Source organism: Zonotrichia albicollis, chromosome 13, assembly GCF_047830755.1.
Source record: "Zonotrichia albicollis isolate bZonAlb1 chromosome 13, bZonAlb1.hap1, whole genome shotgun sequence".
NCBI classification, from domain to species: domain Eukaryota; kingdom Metazoa; phylum Chordata; class Aves; order Passeriformes; family Passerellidae; genus Zonotrichia; species Zonotrichia albicollis.
In genome coordinates, this window is record NC_133831.1 from 3,586,156 (window position 1) to 3,607,946 (window position 21,791).

Here is a 21,791-nt window from a genome sequence, read left to right on the forward strand (position 1 = left end):
ATTTCATTACAATCTCTCCTTTATGCCATGGCATTCAGCTGCTGCTTTCTGGCCAGTCACAACAGTATGATTTATTTTCTTCTAAAGATTCAAGCAAAAACATTACATAGCATTAAAGTCTTCTGTATTAGATAAATAATAAAAGCTATTAAATTTTTAAAAACTGGCAGTTGGTCAACTTTTGCATTTTATTTTTGGGTTCTTTGTGATCTCAGCCCTGCAAGGAGCTTCTAGATTGAACAGGATTAAGGACTATCCTTCCTATGAGCCCTAAATTGGTATCTCCAGCTGTAAACCTATTAGAAAGGCAATCAGCTCCCCCAAACCTACTGCAGGATGCACCTGTAGAGCACAGTGAATTTCCAGGTGCAGGTTCATAGTTGGGTTCATAGCAGCCTTTGCCTGGAGGGTATTTGGGGAACACCTCTGTGCAGAGCTCACCCGTGTGTGGTGCCAGCTGGGCAGCCTGACCTGCTCCATCACCGTCTGGCACTTCTCACTGCCTTCCCTGCACTTTGCTTTCAAAGAAATTAAAAATAAACCTCTCATTCCCAGAACAATAGTTATTGCTAAAGGAAATGGAGGCAGACTGGGGCATGTTCAAGGTTGAGTAATCCCTGACAGTTTTCCCTTCTGTGCTGGCCTGTCCCTTGCAGACCTATTTGCTCTCTTTGCTGACTCACAAATCCACGTGGCAGACTTAAAAGACTTTATTATAAATACACCAATAATCTGAGCTGTCACTCCTGTGAGCTGCTAAGCTTCTGCTTGGGGCAGGGGTAATAATGAGTCCTTCTATTCCTTTATTTTCCATGAGGGAGAGCTATGCATGGATTTGTTATCAGACATCTGCCCTCTGGGATTCTACAGCTACTTATTCCTATTTCCATATTCTGGGGAAGGATGGATTCCCTTGGTTATTTTGCTTGTGAGCAGAGGAAGAAAAGGGCAGCTAATACTCCTTCCTTTGTGTGAATTGTGGCATTCAGCAATTCCTGAGGGCTGTGGTGCTGCACACAAGGGCTCAGGGAGCACAAATCCATGACTGTGTTTAGCAAAGCCTGGATGTGGCACTGGGTGCCAGGGTTTAGTTGAGGTGTTGGGGCTGGGTTGGGCTCCATGAGCTTTAGGGTCCCTTCCACTCAGTCATTCAGTGAATTCTGTGACTCCCCAGCACCCTGAAAAGCAGAGCAGCCATGGACAGGACTCTACAAGGTTCTGAGAGAGATCACAACTGCAGGAAAGGAGGCTGTGACTGGAGATTTGCCATCAGCAATGAAAACGGAAGCCATGCTACGCCTTCAGTGAGCAAAAGTTCATTACCAGCTGTTCTACCCACAAGGTTTTGCTGCCCACCCTCAGCCTCTCTCTCTGCACCTTCCAGCTCCTCAGCCTGGGGCTGCCAGAGTAGAAGAGCTCCCCTATTCACATTTTTATTCTGTGATGTTAATCAAGTAGGCTAATTATATATATGCCAGGGTTGACATTGGCAGGAATCATGGAACTGGAACCACCTCCCACCCCCTCACGCTCCCCTTCTGTTCAGACCTGGGCTGTTATTAATGCCCTAACACCAAATCACTTCCATTCTGTTCCTCCAGTTATGGCAAATGCATGTGCCAATTAGACTTTTGCTCCTAATTTGCATGTGCCCCTGAGGTTTGAACAGCATGCCTCAAGAAAATGGGTCAAAATTCAATGAAAAAATATTCTACCACCACTGCTTCTACAAAACCTCTGCCTTCCTTGAGAACATGTTGATTTTCACGTGTTGGCACAAAAAAACTCCCCCCAAACATGAAGCATTTCAATAGAGTTAAATTATTCTGCTTTGGCTTTGTGCCCAGGAAATATTTTTGGGGTTTGCACATAGAGTTCTCTCGTGCATTTCCATTCAGAAGCAATAGGATTGGTGCTGAAATGATTGCTGGATTGCTGTGCTCTGCAAACATTTGCTGTGTTGTCTGCTGGAGACAGAGAGGGGGTAATCACTCGTGAACTATTTCTGTGGGAGAGCCCTCGTGCTGCTCCAGCCATTTCAGATGCACTGCAATTTATTCAGTGTCAGAACTGGCACTGGAGAGGCTGCAGCTGCTGGGATCACACCTGGGAGCCAACAAACAGGAATTCTTCCCACAGTGGGCACCAAGGGCACTGCTGAACCAACCTCACTACCCAACAAATGCATTCATCAAGCACAATCCTGTAAGGCTGTCATTAAATACTGCACATTCTGTCTTTACTCAGGCAATAATATAACCCCTCACAATGCTTTTAGTTTATTTTAGCATTTTGCAATTCCTCAGATTGTTCCTATCCACTTTTGGCCATGTTCATCTGCTACTTCTTAAAAACAAAATTTAAAAAAGCCCCCAAGATCTCTCTTCATTATATCAAGTAAGAGGCAATCAAAGCCAGATTTGTGTGGGAGCTCACCCAGACATGTTCTTTAGAGACCTGAAAAGGTCTTTTTAGTTCAATTTTCCCTATTTCCCATTTCAGCTGCTGTGATCCAGGAATTCCCCCCAGTCACAGAGCTCATTTCCCTCTCAGGTACAAATGTGTTGCTCTAAGTTTTGCACATCACGTTCCTTGGTGTAAAATCTTGGCTGGACTCAGAGAGACTTGTTTCAGCAAATGGTCAGAACAAGTCAAAATAAATCAGGGGAATTTGTGTTCACACCTAGAAAGGTCCTCCAGTTTCTGCTTTCTGATAATCCTGTGGCAAATTCCAGGCTGGGAATAGGATCGTGAATTGAGTAACCACACAGCCACAGATAACATCCAATGTGTCTCAGAGCAAATAAAGATTTTTTTTTTCCTCAGAAGCAGAGAAAATATCAGCTCTGTAGGAATTCCTGCTCCACCTGAGGCAAGGACATGAAGGTCAGTGGGTGGAGCAGAATTGCTTTTCACATTTCAGTTTGGGAGAGGAAGATGGTTTGAAATGCATTCAGCATCTAGAAAATAAAATACAATGAGAGATCCCCCAAGCTACTTTGCTTCATTGTGGGCACACCAAGGAATTCCACAAATCTGTTCATCACAAAGTTCATCTGATGGACAGAGCTTTGTGTGCACATTATAAGTAGGACAAGGACAGAAAAAATAAAGTTCTATTTATATCACTGTAAACAGATGTCCAAGACAAGACCAAGCAAGGAGCCAGAGAGACAAAACCATCCCAAGAAGCAGCCAAATAAATTCCCATCCATGGAAGCTCTCAGTGCTCATCTCAGCTGAGGCTGGAGGTGTGCACACAGATAATTAGCACTTGCTTCTGCCTAAATTAGTGACCTGTCAGAGCAGGGTGTAGGGAACAGATGAGAATCTCCCACACCACCCCTGTGGGATTTAACAGAGCTCTTCCCTGGGCTCTGCAATTGTGGCACACAGAAAATGCACCAATGCTTTTCTGGCTGCAGCAGGACAGAGTTTCTCCAAGCAGGTACAGACCTCACCCCCCTGGGATGTTCTGGGGCTGGCAAGAGCCACCAGACTGGGTGGCTTCCTTGCAAGGATCCTTCTGATCTGAGGCACTGGAAAACAAACACCTGATATTCCCCCTGACTCCAAGAGCAGCTGTGTTAGCTCAGGCTCAGAAATCAGGGAACAAAGGGTGACTGATAAAGCTGCTGTAGGCCCATCTGCTCAGAAATGATTTCTGGGATGAAGGAAATAAGAAAGGGAGAAAAGCCCTTAAAGCACGAGCCTTTTTTGGGTTTTAGGATGAATCCTTTGCAGTTGGTGACTGGAGTTGCCAGAGCAATCCTGAGTGTGTCTGAACAAAGGTAGAGCTGAAGGCACACACAACTGGGCAAGGCTTGTGCCCTCTCTGGGGCTGCTTGGGCACTTCCACCTGCTGAAACATCACCCAGCAGGTGCCACATCAACTCTGGGGAAGGATTAGTACAATTTAAGGGTAGTGTTTAATTTTGTACTACTAAAATGTGTCTTTTGAATACAAATTCTCATTTCAAAGGCTGTTCCAAGGCTCAGCCACCTCCTGACTTTGGAGAGGGACAGGGGTTGCTGGGCAAAGGCATGGAGTGGTCTGGTTGGAGAGACTGAGGGTACAGCAAACCTGGGATCTAGACCCTCACACACCTAAATCAAGGAGAGTTTGAAGTTACTTTGGACAACAGGACTGATTTGTGGATGGAGAAGGAAAAATACTTAATTTCCCCTCCTTTCCCACAACACCCCAAGGTTATTCTGCAATGAGCTGCGAGCCTGCACCCATTGCACTCCTGGAGTTCCAAAGATGTCCTGGAGCTGCAGGGACCCATGGAGGGTGAGCACACAGCCCTGCAGGCAGTTGCTGTGAGTCAAACACAAAAGAAAGCATGCAGCTCTGCACTGGTACCAACAGAGAGAGATCCCATGGCAACTTTTATTCTGCAGCTCTCAAACAAACTGCCACAGCAGCGAGCAGGAGAGGTGGGAGGTGGGTGTAAAACCACAGCCATGAGACAGCTCCCTCCAGGACACTTGTGCCCACATTTCCTGGCTCCTGTTTCACTGTTATTTGTAAAAGAGCTGAAGAAGACAGACTTTTGCCAGCCTATCACTGGAGAAGGCACCAGCAGCCACAGCTCCAGCTCAGCACCGAGCAGAAGCAGCTGTCTATTAAACCATTGGAGAACTTTGCAGTGCAGCTGCCTTTGGAGCATAAATAATTTCTGTTAATGGGCCAGATTGGCACATGAATTCAATTGTTTCCTCTCAAATAGGGTTTTTGCATCCAATTTTGACAGGGTGTTTGAAGTGAGAGCTCTCAACTCTGTGCTTTTTGGAGAGGTTTTCCAGACACATTTCTGAAGAACACCTGGGAATTTGGTGACATTGCAGTATTTGTAAGATCTTGTATAACACAGTAGCAAGAACCAACTACTAAGCATGACCTAGAACCATCTCCATCCCTGTGCCACAAGTGTCTGTCAGACTTTGAAGGAAAGGAGCAGAACATATGGGGAAAAAACCCCAAGGAAACCAAAAAACCCAACAACCCCACATTTTCCTTTAGACAGCAAATGCTCAGCCTAACCAGTTCCACAGTCAGGATGCTGGATGGTCAATCAGAGAGTGGCATGAGCTGGCATTGCTGCTGAGACAAAAACATGCCCAGCTCTGGTCTTTGGCAAGTTACTCCATCTCTGACCCATGCCAAGTCATGAGAGGCCTTTGAGAGGGTGAAATCCACACCCTCCGTCAGCCTTTGGTACCCAGTTTGTGTGAGAGTAACAGGATCTGCTGGTGGGGTTTAGGTGTTAGAGGCAGCTAATGATCACTGGGAAAACTCAGGTTTTGTCTCTTTGTTTATCAGGAGCACTCCCAGTGAACATGGCAGGACTTTTCATGATGAGAGAAAGAGGAAAGAGTCCACCTCCATTAGCCAAAAACCCCATAATAATGTTGCTGGACAAGTCAGCACAGAGTGGCCATTCAGGAGAGGCTGCAAAGGAACAAAGCTGAGTACCTAAGGGTTGGACTCATGATCCTTGTGGGTCCCTTCCAACTCAGAATATTCCATAACAATGGGACTTCTATGGATGGCAGAGTACGTTTTCTTCTATATATTTACATTTTTAATCTGGTACCATAAGGTTTAATCACTTTTGACTCAAAAGGCAAACAGCCTGTGTTGCTAAACCTCCAGCTACCAGCACAGCTTTTTAAACCAAGCTCTTGCTTAATGATAACTCTGGTATCATGGATTTTATTCATTTTAATAACCCCCTGGATTCAGTTTGTTCTGTGTTGCTGCATCCTCTGCAAGGGCAGTGATCTTGCACATTATAATGGTTTCTGCATTAAGCATCTTCTGTGAAAAATCAGAAAACTCCAGCTGAGCAAATTGCTGGGTGTTGTTGGGGCTGTGCTTGGAGTTTTGAAAAAAAGAAATCCATCTCTCCTGCAAGCCTTAACCAGGACTGGTGTGCATGCCAGCTGTCAGCATGGGGGAAGCAGGGTAATTGGAGCGATTAAAAGCTCACAATGGTTAGAGACACGCTTTTGCATTTAAGGTGGAGTGAAACTGTGCTGTGACAGTGCCATGGCTGCTCTGGGGAAGGCTGTGGAACCCTAGCTGTCATCTCTGCAGCAGTATTTCACATTCTGGAACCCTGACCCCACCAGTTGGCAGCTACATAAACACCTCCAGACACGCTGGGGAGCAGCAGCACAAAGGGATGGATGTGCTGACCCCCAAGCTGTGCTAAGGAGCTGTGCTTTAAAAATATCCTCCACTTGAATATATAATGAAATAGTGGCAATTTCAGTAGCTAATGTGAGGTGAACACAGGAGGGCTCTTATTTATGGTTGCAAACAGTGCAGGGAATGAGAAATTTCCACATATATTTGAGAGGATTCAGTAAAATCTCAGAGATAGGGATCCAGAATCTCAGTAGAAATCAGGACCATGCAGAGAGCAATGACATTACAGTTCGTTTTAATTACTGCACCAGTGGGATTTTGCAAATTTATCTGCTGCCTTCACCCCCTCAAAGGATTGAGCCAAGCAATATGAGTGTGCAGGACATCTGAATATTATCTAAGTTTTCCTGAAAATAGTTTTATCTTCCAAGGAGACCTTGAGGAAAAACAAACAGTGCTGTCCTCTACCTCCAAAGGCTTTCTTTACATGCACATTTCACACTGGATAAAAATAGCCTTAAACCCTGGGTTAAGTAAGCTTCTTATATTGGAAAAACCTATTTCAAGTGGACAAAGGAGACAGAAGTGGCACACCATAAAAAGGCCTTTGGTTTCAGTGTCTGCAATTTGAAACACCACTCTGGTCTCATCTTCTGTGTCCCAGAGGGAACCAACCAACACTGATTGCAAAGAGCAGAGTAAGCATGAACAGGGTGTGGGCTGTCTACTTCTCCTTTCTGCATTTCAAGATCAGGCTAAGTTCCTTTTCAAGCCTAACTGGAAACTGTGAAGAAATATTCACAAGGAAAAGACAAAAAATCCATTCTGTATCTCTCATCAGTACTCAAAACTTACAAGCTGGTCAAGATCTGCACTATAGAAGAATCAACTGCAGTAATTTCCATAAGTAGTAATTTTGAAACTGTCTCACACACACATAGCTTATTTCTGTTGTAATTATTTCTGAGTTACAGTTCAAAGGAAAGTTGAAGAAAGTCAGAGAACAGGATATGAGACTTCCTGGTGCATTTGCAAACTGCAGTGCATAAAGCACTTGAGCTCTGTAGATTACTCCAAAGGGAATGGGAAGGGAACTAAGGAAAGAAAACCCATTGTTTTGCTAAACTTATTAATCAAGTGTTCAGAAACAGAAGAGTGAAAGAAAAAGAGCTAAGCAAGATATTCAGAGACTGCATGCTGTTGCTCAGTTCTGCTGGTCTGTTCCTCTTGGCTACATTTCAAGCACTCTTGGTTGCTTCAGTGGGCCTCAGTTTCCTTAAACACCCCACACTCCCTCAAAACAAGAAGTCAGAAGGTTATTAATTTCTCATAATTAGCCACACAAAGATTATTACCTTGGAGGATTCCGGCCTGAGCCCTTAAAACTGATCCTGGTAGGACTAGAAACAAAAGCTTTATTATTATTATTTCTTATTAATTACTACCCTTCTCCTTAGAAGCCTTGTGGTCAAACCCAGAGTTTCTGTGAGAGCTCCTGGGGTAGATGTAGGACCAGCAGCTGGGTAACAGAGGTGACAATTCATCACTGTCCTACAGCAAGCCATTCCCACACCTGAATCCGTGCCTTTGGAGATGGAGATCAGTGAAATTAAATTAAAAGTGAAATTCAGTGGATCACTCACCACAGCAACTTAATGCTACAGCTCTGGAGGCCAAGCTCCACCACTGGCTGTGAATAGTTCAAGGCCTAGAAAGGAATCCACCTTGCTGCATAACAAATTCCTTTGATAAAACTGAGAGCAAGACAAAACCAGGAAAAAGTGAAACTGGAAGAAGAAACTAGAAGGAAAGAATACATCAATACAGCACTGCTACTGAATAAAGAATTAAAATAATAAAATCACTACAGAAATCACAATCTTTAGGCAGAACTAGGTACCAATGCTGATGATGGGTGGCTGTGGAAAGCTGCTGTACCCTCACAAGGTTCAGTCAGAGAATCCCCACCTGCCTTGAACCAGCACAAACACATGCAGCTGTTCTTCTCAACATAATATTTAGAACACTAACACATCTCCATAAAGCCCTTTAAACTAAGGTTTTATATCCCAACCTGATGCAAAAACTGTATTAGCACTGAGAACTGTCAGGGAGGCATTTCAGAGTTCCATGTGGGTTCTTCTTTCTCCTCTTTTTTTTCCTGCTAAAGGAAATATCTTGGAAACCTTGGAAAGGACAGGCCTCCTGTGTCTGTTCAGTAATGAGCCGTGGGCATGTCTGACCATTTGTTAGTGCATTGAGAGGGATTTCTCCTCCAAATCCTCCAAATAGATAAAAAGGAATTAGGGCTAATTGAACAACATACCTGAATACGCCAACAGCAAGAATGCAAAACTCTGAAAACTGCAGATCTTCCTTCAATTTTCTCTTGGACTTTGCCATGGGAGATTTTGCCAGCATGAAACAATCCTTTGAAGCAATGGAACAAATGTGTGAGTCATTAAGTTCTCATTTTAGACCAAAAGCTGAATTAGTTGCCCACTCTAATGGGGACAGATATTAGGCTGAAACCCATGGCTCCACTGATTCAGCACATTGGTGTCCCAGGAGACAAAATGTTCCTGTTGTCCAGGCAGGCTGGAATTGCAGGAGAGCAGGGAAGCTGCCCTGCAATGCTTTACAGAGCCTAAAACTGCAAACAAGGGAAGCACAATTTTGCTAAAGTGGGAAATAAAACTTACTTGCAACCTTAATTTATTTCAAAACACAGACAGATTCACCTGGATTTAACAGCTTTCTAGAGGAGATGGGCCATGCCTCTTCCCTGAGAAATCAGCAATGACACTAAGCAAGTGAAGGCACGTAGCCAATGTCAAACTGTACTTGACAAGCCTACAATTAAAAAAACACACTTGGGAAAACCAAAGAGTTTAAGGGCACCTGTGTTAAAGGGCAAAAAAAGACACTTTACAATTGGAACATGATTATTGAGCTCAATACAAGGGTTTTTAGGTGAAACTGTGTGGCTTCTATTATGGGAAAGGCTGATTAAAGCATAATAATGAACTCATTGGGTTCAGAAAATTACTTGTAGGGCAAACAAAAGAATGAAAGGATAAAAAAACAAGTACAAAAAAGATTCAACAGCCATCACATTCAAGGTAACACAAACAGAAAACACAGGCAGTGTTTCCACACACCCCACCAGTGCTTTCCCAAAACCAGAGCTGTGACTTGTCTCCCTCAGACTAAACAGGAAACAAGAACTGGTTTGGACTGGAGCCACATATTCACAGTGAAATGATTGCTGGAGAAAGCATTTGGTACCAGCTTCAAACCCCACCATAAGACAGAGATTGCTCATCTAATTTCTTTTCTCATATATGAACAAGAAAGATTTTAAACACTGCTTTCTGTGGGGTTTTCACCTAGAAAAGCACATGGCACTGATCTTTAGCAATTAGTAGGATGGTATGTACATTACAGCAATGAAAGTGCAGCAAACCAAAACGACAGCAAGCAGAAAGAAGATTTAGCACAGGAAAATACAGACTGAACGTGAAATTCCTAGACAACACATTTGATGCACCATTATTTAATATTTAAAGCCCCAACCTTCCTATTTATTCCTGTTGAAATGCATAATGTGAAAATAACTTTGACTTTTCCCTCCCCAAAGGCAAATTCTCAGCTTTGAAAATTTTAGCTCTGAGGCTGTCACACATCTGCTGTCTTTTTACACAGAGATAGTTAGACAGTGTTGGTTTCCAACCTCTATTTTCACCTTCTGCATTTAGAACTGAGCCCATGCCAGGTATTAAGGAGTTCTAGATGCTCTCCAGTCAGAAACCTAAATAAATACTGTGGTGTGTGAGAAACTGCCACACTGGTAAATCCATTGCTCCTAATGACTACAGTCTACTAGCAAACCAGGTCTTATTTATTGCAGACATTATGAATAATTTCTAACAACAAATCCATCTGAGAATTCTGCCTTTTGCCAGCAAACAAAGGAAGTGGCAGGATTTCCCAAATTAAATTTAATGCATTATTTACCAAAGCCTCTTGTATAATGAGGTTGGGAACAACTCTCTGCTGACAGACAGAACTAGAGTAACAATCTAAACTGATATTTTTCATCTTCTGTTTCTACAAAATGGCAAGGACTAGAAACATTCATATTTGTATCCTTCATCACCTTTACCAACACTGTGACCCAAAGCCTTATATGCTCATTAATATGATTAATTAATATGCTTATGTGCCACTTAATACATAGCATATAATGAAATATTTACTGACATGGCACCCCATCACTAATCATACATTTTGTTAATGAAGAAAAAAGTAGTGCTTGCAAAGCTAAAGATAAATTAAACCAAAACATCTCTAAAATCTTCAAAAGACCTTATCAGAGTGTACTTTTCATACAGAGCATTTCCTCCAGCAGTCTCACCCCAAGGCCTGCTCAAAGCCAATCAATCACTGCCCACCCTCCTCCTCATCACTTCCTTTTAAGCAATAGCTGGAAATAGCCCCATCTGCTCTGAAAATCAAAGAGCAGCAGCTGGTGATCAGCCCCTTTTAGAGCAGCCTGTGAGACTTAAGGATATTGTCCTGAGCAACTCAGTCAAAATTAATTATAACCTAGATGGAATTAATTAGAGGCTATCTTTATTTCATCTCCATTGTTGTGCAGACAATTGTTTGCTACTCCTCACATGACTTGGTAATTACAGTAAGATGAAACCACTTAAGATGAAATGTCCTGAATGGGTTTTGATTCAGATTTACAAGAGTGTGTTTGCAGGGCTGGAGGGAGAAGAGTGCTGTTTGTTAAATACAGATCTCCACACACACACACACACATAAAAGGTTTGTCAGCTCTTACTATTGCTCAGTTGGGGCAGCAAAACAGAAAAGTTTTTGTTGATTAAAAAAAATTAAAATACTAACTAGGAACAAGTTATATCTAGCACAGAGAAATTATGGTGGAATTCTGCTGTAAAATTCAGATTTTTAGATTCAGGAAGCTTTGCCCTCCTATTTGAAGGTGTAAGAAGCTTCCTGAGATCTGTTACACATTACCAGTAGTTTTATCTTGCACTGTGAGAGGGAGTTTCTATAGGCACTTGAATTCCAAGCCAGATCAAATGGCTCTAATCAGTACTTTTTCAACCTTTTATCAAGGCAGGCAAGTGCTGCACGTGATGCAGAGACTTCCCAGATGGTTTTCAGCTAAAAGCAAAGAGTCTTATCAGGACTGAAAAGAGACAGTGGCAGATTTCTATTTGGTCAGTAACCACTGCTCTCCACATTAACATCTTTGATTAGATTACAGGAATGAGATTCTCTAGTTTGATAGTATAAAAACCATTTGAGAACAGCAAAAAACACTCAAACCTTGCATTTAAGGGAGGAAAACATCCATCTAGTGATAATCTACTGAAGTAATTTCTCCCCAGCAGCATAACAAAGCTAAATTATGCTAAAACAATAATGTCTGTTGCACATGGGCTTGGGGGAGGCTAAATGGAAGCTGACCCTCCCTGTGGACATGAGTGCTCCATGTTTCCAGGGGTAATAAATAACATATCCCCTGCTGGAACCAGCAAATGTAATGCCTGGCACTCCTGGGAATTGGCTAAACTGAGCACAAAAGTGGAGCTGAGTGATTAATTCATGTGGTGCCTGCTACCAGGAAGATCCACAGGCCCTGGGTCATGGGGACATTAATTTTAGAGTGTGAAATCCTATGAAATTATCATGACTTTCACATGTATAATACATGAGGAGGCAGGGAGGCTCAGCTTCGTTCTGTCTCTTCTTACAAGTAGTGGCTCATGAGTGAATTTTTGCTTCATCAGTCATGTGACAGCCTGAGGAGAAGGAAACAGCAAAGACAAAATGGTTCTTGATAGCAGCAAACTGTTCTAAATGTGCTCAGCTTTCTCATTTCTGAAAAATCCACAGGAGAATGTGTTTAAAACCAACAGGAAAACCATCAGGTGGTTTTTGGGGCAGATAAGTCACAGGCATTGCAGTGGGAGCCCTCCCAGGCGTTCCAGAGCAATCCAAGACTTTCCTGAGGTAATTCCATTTAAAATGAACACTCTGCATCCATCCCTGGTTCCACAGCAGTGATTTCACATGGAGGTACAGAGCTACACCCAGCAGTTGGTCTTTGGGTACTAAAATATTGCATTTATACAACACATACACACAAAATGTTCAGAAAATTAAAACTGAATAAGTACACAACTCTCTTGTGGTTGTCACAGATATGCAAGATTAACTAAGTGTAGCAATAAATGAAATGAATACACATAATTTCCTTAGACCTTAATAATTCTGTGACAATCTGACTTGATTTCCAAACCAATTTTCCCATTTTTTATCCTCTGGAGAACAATTGCTGTTTACCAAGTTGCATCCCAGAAACACTGCAGTAAAATATTCAATCTCCTGTGAGCAGAAAAAGGTCATCATGGGCATTATGTTCAGTGGAGCACAGAAAAAACCCAATTCATGCAAATAAAATGAATTACATGTGTTTATTTAAAAGCTATGACTTCTCATTATGTAATTGGTTTAATTAATAGGAATTTTAGTCTAAATCCAAAATGGCCACAAAAGATTCTTTGTAAGCTAGCAAAAAAAAAAAGTGATTTATTTATGTGTGCAAAATCTTAAATATTTCAGACACCACTGTTCAAAGGATCTTTCTGTGATTTCAGCCTCATTTTAATCTTACCAGCATAAGACACTGTTTACAGTTCCTCCTGCTCTTGAAGAGGGTTTAAAAACCTTGTGTCCCAACCAGCCACACTATAATTTCCCACATTTAATTAGAAAATAGATGAGTTCAGTTTATTTGAACTGGTACTTGAAGTAAGCAATTAAGTGCTTCACTTAATAGGAGTGTGTGCTGTAAATCTGGCCTTTCATTACATGCACAGCTCCCCACACAAAAGGTTTCTGGGAGCAGACAGAAGCTTGCAGGCGTTGCTTTAATAAAAATACACTATTTAGGAATATTGTGATGTATTTCCACTGCCCCTGAGGGACTTACACTAATACAGCCTATTATCTGTCCTTATTACATTGAACTAAGTATGCAATTAATTGGCAATCTGTAGTGGATTATGGAAACATTCCAGATGGATGGGGGTTTATCACAGCATTTTGCTGCAGCAGATACTGTAATTTCCTAACTTTGGGACATTGACTTTACAAGAATTTATTTCTTTGTCACATAGGTCTTGTGAGCAAGAATTTCCATTTCCTTTTACAGCAGAGGCAAGGGCTGGAGATGCAGCACAAAGCTCTGTGAGATAACACAGTATTGCTTCAGCAGACTGTCTGTGCTCACACACAATGGGATGTGTGGGCTGCACCTCCCTCAAGAAATGAAAATGCAATCAAATTGACTTAGTTAATATTTTGCTCTGTGGGAAAAACCCCATCAGACAGTCTGGAGCTCCATTAATCCGTGGCACAGCCTGAGCAGGAGAAAGCCCTTTGTGGTTTGCCAGCCCTCCTCAGCAATTTGGGGCTGAGAGGGGGAGTTGTTCACCTCTCTACCCTTGCCTTCCACTGCCACTGGAGCTGGATAATGCAGGGAAAACCTGAGGTGAGGTATCTGGAGGTGCCACAGATGGCTCCACTGCCACGGGGACCATGGCTGTGGGGAGGGAGAGCTCACCTGGGAACTGAATCCAGACAATATCCAGGGAGCAGCAGACCCAGCAATGCATCACAGGGCAGGCAGGGGTTTGGAACACACCACCCTCCCAGGAAGGGCTCTTTAAGATATTAAAATAAGATGTTATTGTGCACAAACCTCACCAATGTGTTATTGACAGAAAGGAAGTGTACAGAGAGCCCCTTTGAAACCAGCAGAACATGAGCTCCTGTTCTGAAGCAGAGGGAGAGGCCATAGGAAAAAAAAACCTCTCATTGTACCACACTTTGGGGCAAATGCACACATTCCCTCCCTGCAGTGGCAATGAGTAGTTATCCATTAGACCACCCAGGTCTGTGCAGATAAAAAGTCACCTTCAAACAGCATTCATGTCATGTAGCAGCTCTTACTCCATGTCTCAAGACTTGTGTTTTCTCCCCTCAGCATAAATGCCCAGGAAGCCACTACAATGCATGGATAAGGGTTCTATTCTTGCCCAACTGGGTATCAGTTCCTAAAAGTGAACAGCTCACTGCTTTTCCTATGCACTCAGCAAGTCTCACAATTCCTGTGAACATTTATAAATGCATATCTGCATAGACCACAGCTCAGCCAAGTAACCCAATCCCCATGTGAACTACATGTCCTGCTGGAGGAATTTTCACTTTAATGTAACTTAAGATATAAATCTGACTGTAAGATAAAATATCTTTTAATTCTTCCAGCTATACCTAAGCCTCCTGATTCCCCCTTCTCTTTGGCACTTGCCACCCTCATTTATTTTCAGACTGATAATTGCCCCCTTTACATTTCCATCAACAGACCCCCACACATCCAGCCAATCTCCAGATTGCTTTTGCCATGTGTTAGGATTAATAATTAATGAAGCCAGCTGATTGTTCCAAGTGACCCATTATCATGTCAGGGCAGAGACGAACTACAGAGAAGACAGGATTCATTTCTGAACCTCCAATTTCAACATCAAAGTTCAAAATCAAAACACCACCAGCACCATAAATCTATTTCTCTCAAGAGATCTCTTTTTTTTCAGAGCTGGCCAGAACAGCCCCTCAGCCTGAAAAGCAGATATTCCCATGCTCAGGGCTTTTTAAACATAAACTATTTGTTCTCCAGTATGTGGCATTTCTCAGGGCTTTTCTGACTGATTTAAGTATCATCCAGGTATTTAATGATAATCAAGAAGAGAAAAAGAAAGGGAAAGGGAAATGCACATTAGCATGAAAGATTAAGGGACATGAATATGCATAGCACACACAAGAATAAAAGGCTGCTATACAATGGGATGCCACAGAGCAGAGTGGGAGGGCTTCTGTTCATTAAGTGTTGATACAGTGGATTTAAATAAAATTGAATAAAATCCAATTTAAATGCCAGGATAAAAAGCCTTGAACGAGCAGGCAGGGAACAGAATGAATTTCTGTCCCTCAGAGGTCAGATCAATGCCTGACCTACAGCAGCTGCAGATGGTTGGCAGCAGAAGCCTGCAAAAAATAAAGAATTAAATGGTTAGATCAGGTCTGCTGATTCTTTTTAATCCCATTCTTTGCTGTTCCTGTAACATAATATTTATCTCTAGTACAAAAAAAACCCAAACAAACCTACCACAGGTGTCTTAACAGAGTTGGTATCTTATTTATTTGCATCATGTCTCGAACCACCTTAGCCTCTACATGCATAATCCTAAAACATTACTACTCAATTCTACAAGAATAATTGATACTTCAGCAAGAAGATTGTAAATTCACCCGCTGAGAAAAAGCAAACAAACAAATAAATGACAGCTCATCAATTTATTTGAAGTCACAAGCAAAGCTTCACTGGAGATAGCACTGCACAGCTTATTATCAGCCTGCTGCCAATGTAGGGCTCCCTGCTTTGACATTATTTAAGGATGACTAACTCATGTTACATTTATTTCCTCTAAACTTGCTCTGGGCTATATGAAAAGCAGGAATCAATTAATTATTTGCAGGACCATTCAGACAGCACTACAAACAAAATTAGGCTTTCAACACAACACTTTTGTGGAGGGCAGTATCACATGAAGTTGTACCAAAAGAAATGAAAAAATCCAGAAATGTAAAAATTCATTTTCAATGGGTTATAAAACCACTGAAGCGTTTTAAGTGTGAGAGCAATTTAGATGGAAACATTGATATCTGAAAAGTTAAAAATGCAGCTGAAATTGCATAGGTTTCATTGTTTTCAATAGTGTCTGCTTTCTTCACCACTCATAATTAATATTTACAGAATGCAAAACCTTTCTTAAGAGCCGTCCTAGTGCCTCAGGATCAGTGTTTTTTCAGCAGATGACTCACATTTTAATCTCCCTTGCATGTCACGGTAGGGCACAGCAAAGGAGGGTGCTCACATTGTCTCTGGTTGGCTGCACAGCTGAAACGGTGCTGCTGTGACTTCACTGTCCCCAAGGGACTCAGCATGGGCAGCATGTTTTAGTCATGACAGAAGGCAAAACCTGTGCGTGGTCATTTAAGGCAATCACTGAACCACTTTTGTGTTGTGCCTGGTATTGATTCACTCCTAACTGCTCTTGGCTTTCAGCAATAATCTCACTTTACCCTGAGATGTGTCAGGGACTGCACAGGTGAGGACAGAAGAGTCACAGAGCAGCCTCTAATGTGAATTACAGACAGGTTACAATGCAGTGGATAAAACATCTTGAATTAGATACACTGCCTTCTGTCTTAGTGGAGAATACCTGACCTGCTCTTGGGTTTCTGCTTCAAAAGATGGGCTGGAATCTTCAGCCTTGGATTAGACATGGGAGCAATTCCATACTTATTTCAGGAATGGGTAGGTGATTTATCAAGCTGTGGCCAGCTAAAATGAGATTATAATGCCATAATACAATGATACCTTTAACACTATGGTAAATAATGCCTTTTACCCACATAAATTAGGAAAACTCTGCAGTAAGTAAAAGAGAGAAGTTTCATCTGAAACTTGGGTGGACAGCACATTTGAAGGTACTTATTACCCAAAAGGATGCAGGTCCATTGTGCTTCTTCTCTGCAGGGAAAAGGAACCAAGACCTCTCCAGGGATTTTCTGAGGAGTTTGCAAAAAAGGCCTTTTTATCATTTTAGAAGAGCAATTACTAAACCACTTCAGCCATAGAGTACCAGCAGCTGTCTATCTTCATTTTTCCTGAAAATGTTAAAAGTGCAAAATGCACTGAGCAGCTGTGGATTATTTATGGTGCCTTTACTACCCATGGTCACAAATGCACTGTTCCACATTGAAGGAATATGCCTTACCATGAATGATCTGTGAAACAGACAGTCCTAGCAGTTCAGTACTGAAAATGGGAAAAAATAGAGCTGGTGAGAGTGTATTTCAAGTAATAAAGTGCATTCAGTACTAATTAATCTGTAAAGTGACAATATGAACAGACTGGCTGGATCCTCTTTGTCTGGTTATTTTGCTGTGTGCCAACACAGAGCTATTCAGGGATACCAGAGCAGTTTGTTAAGTATATGACTGGGTGGTACGTGACTAAAATTTCCTGGAATTACATATGCACTTGACTTTTCACGTACAAAAAATCTGACTCAAACCTGTGCTAGGTTAGCAGTGCCATTTCTCACTTGTGTTTCAAAAAACTGGCTGAAGTTTCTGGCTTCAAGTCTGCAGATTCTCCTCCAAGACAACCATTTTGTTTGCCCATTGCACTGCTACTGGAAGGGGACAGCAACTCTTCCCCACCCAAGATGAAGTAAGGGGAAGAAATAGTCTCAAAAATCAGAGCTGTTGTCATGGAAACCAGAACAAGGATTTTCGAGGCCAAAATGGATGCATTTATAAATCAGAGACGAGGAAAATCCGACCCTTTTGTAAAAATACGTTAAGTGGAAAATGTCTTTATCATAGGAAGTCAGGTATTTACTAGCTCAACAAGTGCTGCAGTGTAAAGCAGTATGTGAGGAAATATTTTTTTTCTGCAATACAATATGATCTCATCAGCACCAGTGGTTCATGCATTTGAGAGAAAGGCAGTAGTAGCCATAGAAACAAGCCTGCTCTCCCTGAGTGGCAGAAGGTATCGTGTGACACCCACTTTTGGTGCTGGCCTCACACTCTGCCAGATTTGTGGCTGTTTTTGAGTGTCAGGGGGGTTTTTGATGCATTCCAAGCCACTGGAACCAGTTTTATTCTGTGCAGCCTCACAGCCTGGCATTGCCTTTGAGAGGAGGTACCTAAGGAAGGGAGATTCTGCAGGATGGGGATAATGGGTGGCTCTAGGGGTGCTTGTAGAAACAGTGCTGTAACTTTTCCTCCCTGTGTTGTTAGAAGGCATGTTGCTACAGCTCTGCAATAAAATCAGGGCCATTACACCATGTACTCTTTCAGTTTTTGTGTGAAGAGATGTACAAGTGAACAACAAACCTGCCTGAGGCCATAGAGCAAGACAAGGACAGACCTTGGGAAAAAAAAAATAAAGTTTTTTAAAAATTTCAATCCCAACCATTTACACAAAGCATTTCACCACTTCACCTTCTTTTCCCACCATGAATCTCCCCTTCCCCACATCAGCTGCCAGCACAGAGCCCTACCTAAAGGCAGAGCTGGGCTTGGACTCTGATCTCCTGTGACACATTTTCTGTTTAGTGCTGGAAATCGCTGCTTTAAACTGCAACTTGAGCCCTGTCTGGGGACACAGGCTCTGAGTCACCTCTAGCAGCAGCTGATTTACAGGCAGCCCTTCAAAGCTGTCCCAGCTCACTGCCATTATCTTGATCTCACTGGTACCTTCCTCAGTATGAAAGCACAGGTTATCCTCTTGCTTGTTTGCAATGCCTAATTAGGCCCAAGCTGTAAAGAGCCAGGCTGACCTTTATCAGCTCTTTGTACTGGGCAGAAGAGCTGGAATTGCAGTTTCAGACTGCTTGTTGGTAATGATGGTTTCCCTCCCCTGTGAAAAAGCACAACTTGAAAACAGAAACCACAGAGAAAGCTGCTGTGTTCTGCTCTGGAGAGCATCTGTGGGGGACACATCTGCCACAGGTGTTTAATGAAGGTACTGGAGTACCCACACATGGAACAAACACTGAGATGGAGCAGTTTATTGTCCTAACTTCCTCCCACAGCTCATGGCTCCAGCAGGCAGCACAGCTGGGTCACATAGGATCCAGCTGCTGGATCACATAGGAAGCTGCTGGATCACACAGGATCCAGCTGCTGGATCACCAGGTTTCCAGCTTGACTTTTTACACTCTCAGTGCAAAGAACGGGTGTTGAAAGGGTGGTTAGCCTCTGACCTGGAAGTTCCCTCAGCAGGAGCATAATCTGTGCAATTTAGTGTGAGTATTTTGTGGCTTTAAGAGCTGGTTACCCTGCAGTTTACAGCCTAATGTCACAGGCAAGTGACAAAACTCCATCCAGCTGGATCACACAGGAAGCTGCTCCAGAACCAGCCTTTTATAACCCAAAATTTTGAAAAAAAACAATCTGGAACTTATTGGAGCAATTTGACAAAGCTGAGATGTACAAGGACATGACTGCCTACTATATATAGTGTGTGTGTATAAATATATATACATACACTCCTGGGAAAGGCATGAGGCAGGAACAGCTTCCTCTCCCACACTTTGATCTGGTGTCTCACCTTTTCCTGGATACTCTTGGAGCAGAGATCCCCACACTGAGCAGTCAGAAACAACTGGGTGCTCCCACAACCTGCACTGGTCTTCTTTTGGGCAATAACCATGCCATGCTGGGCTCTGGGTCACTCTGTGAAAGGTAACCAAAGGCTCTGGACTCTGAGAGACACACTCCATACCAGGACAGAACTATGGGAAGCAGTCAAAAAGATGAGTTACAGTGGAAAACAAACTGTGCTGCACAAACAACAAGAACAAACACAGAATGAATAGATCAAATCCAGCCCAGGTGGAAGGGAAGAAGCTGTGTGGGAAAAGGAGCTGCATGTAACAAAGCAGGGCAATGCCACTTGTATAAACCCCTGAAACTACAAGAAATTTATTTGTTTCCTCAATGGCTCTCGACATCACAAGCCATGATCATGTTTCCATCAGTTATTTTCAAAACTTAAGGGTTTTCCATACAACAGAGGACAAAACACTGGTTTCTTGTTACATGGTGGGTGTCAATACTGCACAGTGCCAAGAAACACAGCTGCCCTGCTGAAAAAGCCTTCCCTCACAAATCTAGGATGTTTCAAGGGGTTTTCTCCCACTGTTTGGAGAAAGAGTCTGCATTCACAAAGAGGTGAACAAGAGTGAAAATGAGTTCAGGAATGTTACCAGAACTTTCCCATCTCCTACTCAAACATGTTTTTGTTAGCCATACAGTGCTCTAAAATTGTTTGATGTTTTTCACTGTGTTTGCACCTCATTGTTTCTGCTGGTGGTGGCACTTCCAGGGTTTGGGGTCAGCAGACCAAACAGTCTGACCCCAAGGAGACAACTGTGATAACACCCTGTGAGGGATCCCTGCTCACAGACAGAACAGAAAGTCTGGGCCACAGTGTTGCTGTGTGTAATGCTGCCCACATTACATTTGAAATAGAGGGAATTAAGCTGTGTTCTGAGGAAATGAGGAAATGAGACCTTCTGTTTCCATCTGCATCCTCTGCTTTCCATCCTGCAGTACTATATATGGAAACAGCTAAAGTTATGTATTTTCTATGGAAGACTTCCTCATATGGAGAAAATACCCTCAACAAATTCTAAAATTCCTTCAGAGAAAGCAGCCTGTAAATTAAAAAAAAAACCCAAAATGAAACCAACCAAACAAAAAAAAGAAGCAAATCCAAAGACAGTTGATATTCAGAATTCTACCATTTGACTCCTTTACTGAGTTACAAGCTTGTTGTATTCCTCTATGCTTCTCACTAAACACAGATTACAAACCTTTGCAAACAAAACAAAGGAGTTGGGTAATGCAGTAAGTAATCTGGAATTTAATTCAAACTAGGCCTGGGCTAAGCAGAAAATAAACAAAAGGGGCTGTGTAGGATTTCTCAGCATCAGAGGTTGCATATTTGGTGGAAAAGGTTCTCTTGTTAAGGACTGTTTGCCTTGTTGAATTGGCTGTGGTTTATATGAATGTTATCTCACCTGTAAATACATTTTCTAAAATACTGCATGTTCTAATCACAGAATCAGAGAACGGTTTGGAGGTGACCTCAAACATCTCTTCCAACCCCAATAATCAGATTTCATCTGTTCACTGCACCCTTTCTCCTTTTATAGAAGAATTGCTTACCAGCAGGCAGAGGGGTTTGTAAAGGGAAGTACAAAGACTTGCAAAACCCAGAACTTCCTTTGTGACTACCTAAGGACTGTGTTTGGGTGAGAATCAGACTTTCTTTTACCCTTATATGGCAATCCTACAAAAACTTGAAGGCAAATCAGGTGAGAAGCTGTGAAGTTACAGCTCCTACAGCAGCCAGTTACAGGCAGAGCTGAACAACACAAACATAAAAGGCCATGAGGGGTAGGTTTGGAGGATACCTTTTAAAGTCAAAAGGATTTTGTGCTGAGGTCACCTACAGATGATCAGAGGGCCGAGCCTACCACTAGTTTAATCAAATATTATTGCAGGATTTCACTGTGACTGCAGATGCCTTGTGAAACTTCATGTGCCATCAATACAGGAAACACTGAGCCTAATGGCATTAAAAGGGGTGAAATGATTTTTGTGTTCAGAAACTTCTGTTTTAGAACCTAAAACATGGAAGGGCCTTTTATAATTTATCTCTTTTAACTCAAATGTGACCTCTATTGCAAAGGGCAAAGTTCTGCAATATAATATAACTGAAATGCTGAGTAATAACTGGGAAGTGAAAAGCATCAGCTGTGTTTCCTCCATGTGACACAGCAGGGCTTATCTGCACTCCAGGCCGCAAGAGCTTCAAACTGAATGGCTTATTTGGACCTACAGTGCCAATCTCTCCTTCCCAGGAGGTGAACATACCCCAAAATAC

The 21,791-nt window shown here is 42.4% G+C and overlaps 1 long non-coding RNA gene across 1 annotated transcript in view; it reads right to left on the bottom strand.

The window, feature by feature from the left end:
• The window catches only part of LOC113460020 (uncharacterized), a 62,905-nt gene that overhangs the window by 37,038 nt on the left and 4,076 nt on the right, over nt 1-21,791 (bottom strand). Inside the window, exons 4-6 of the long non-coding RNA XR_012582382.1 lie at nt 19,449-19,632; nt 8,899-15,304; nt 8,484-8,587 (exon numbers count right to left, since the gene is read on the bottom strand). This is a non-coding gene — a long non-coding RNA (uncharacterized LOC113460020). The remainder of the gene's footprint in view (nt 1-8,483; nt 8,588-8,898; nt 15,305-19,448; nt 19,633-21,791) is intronic.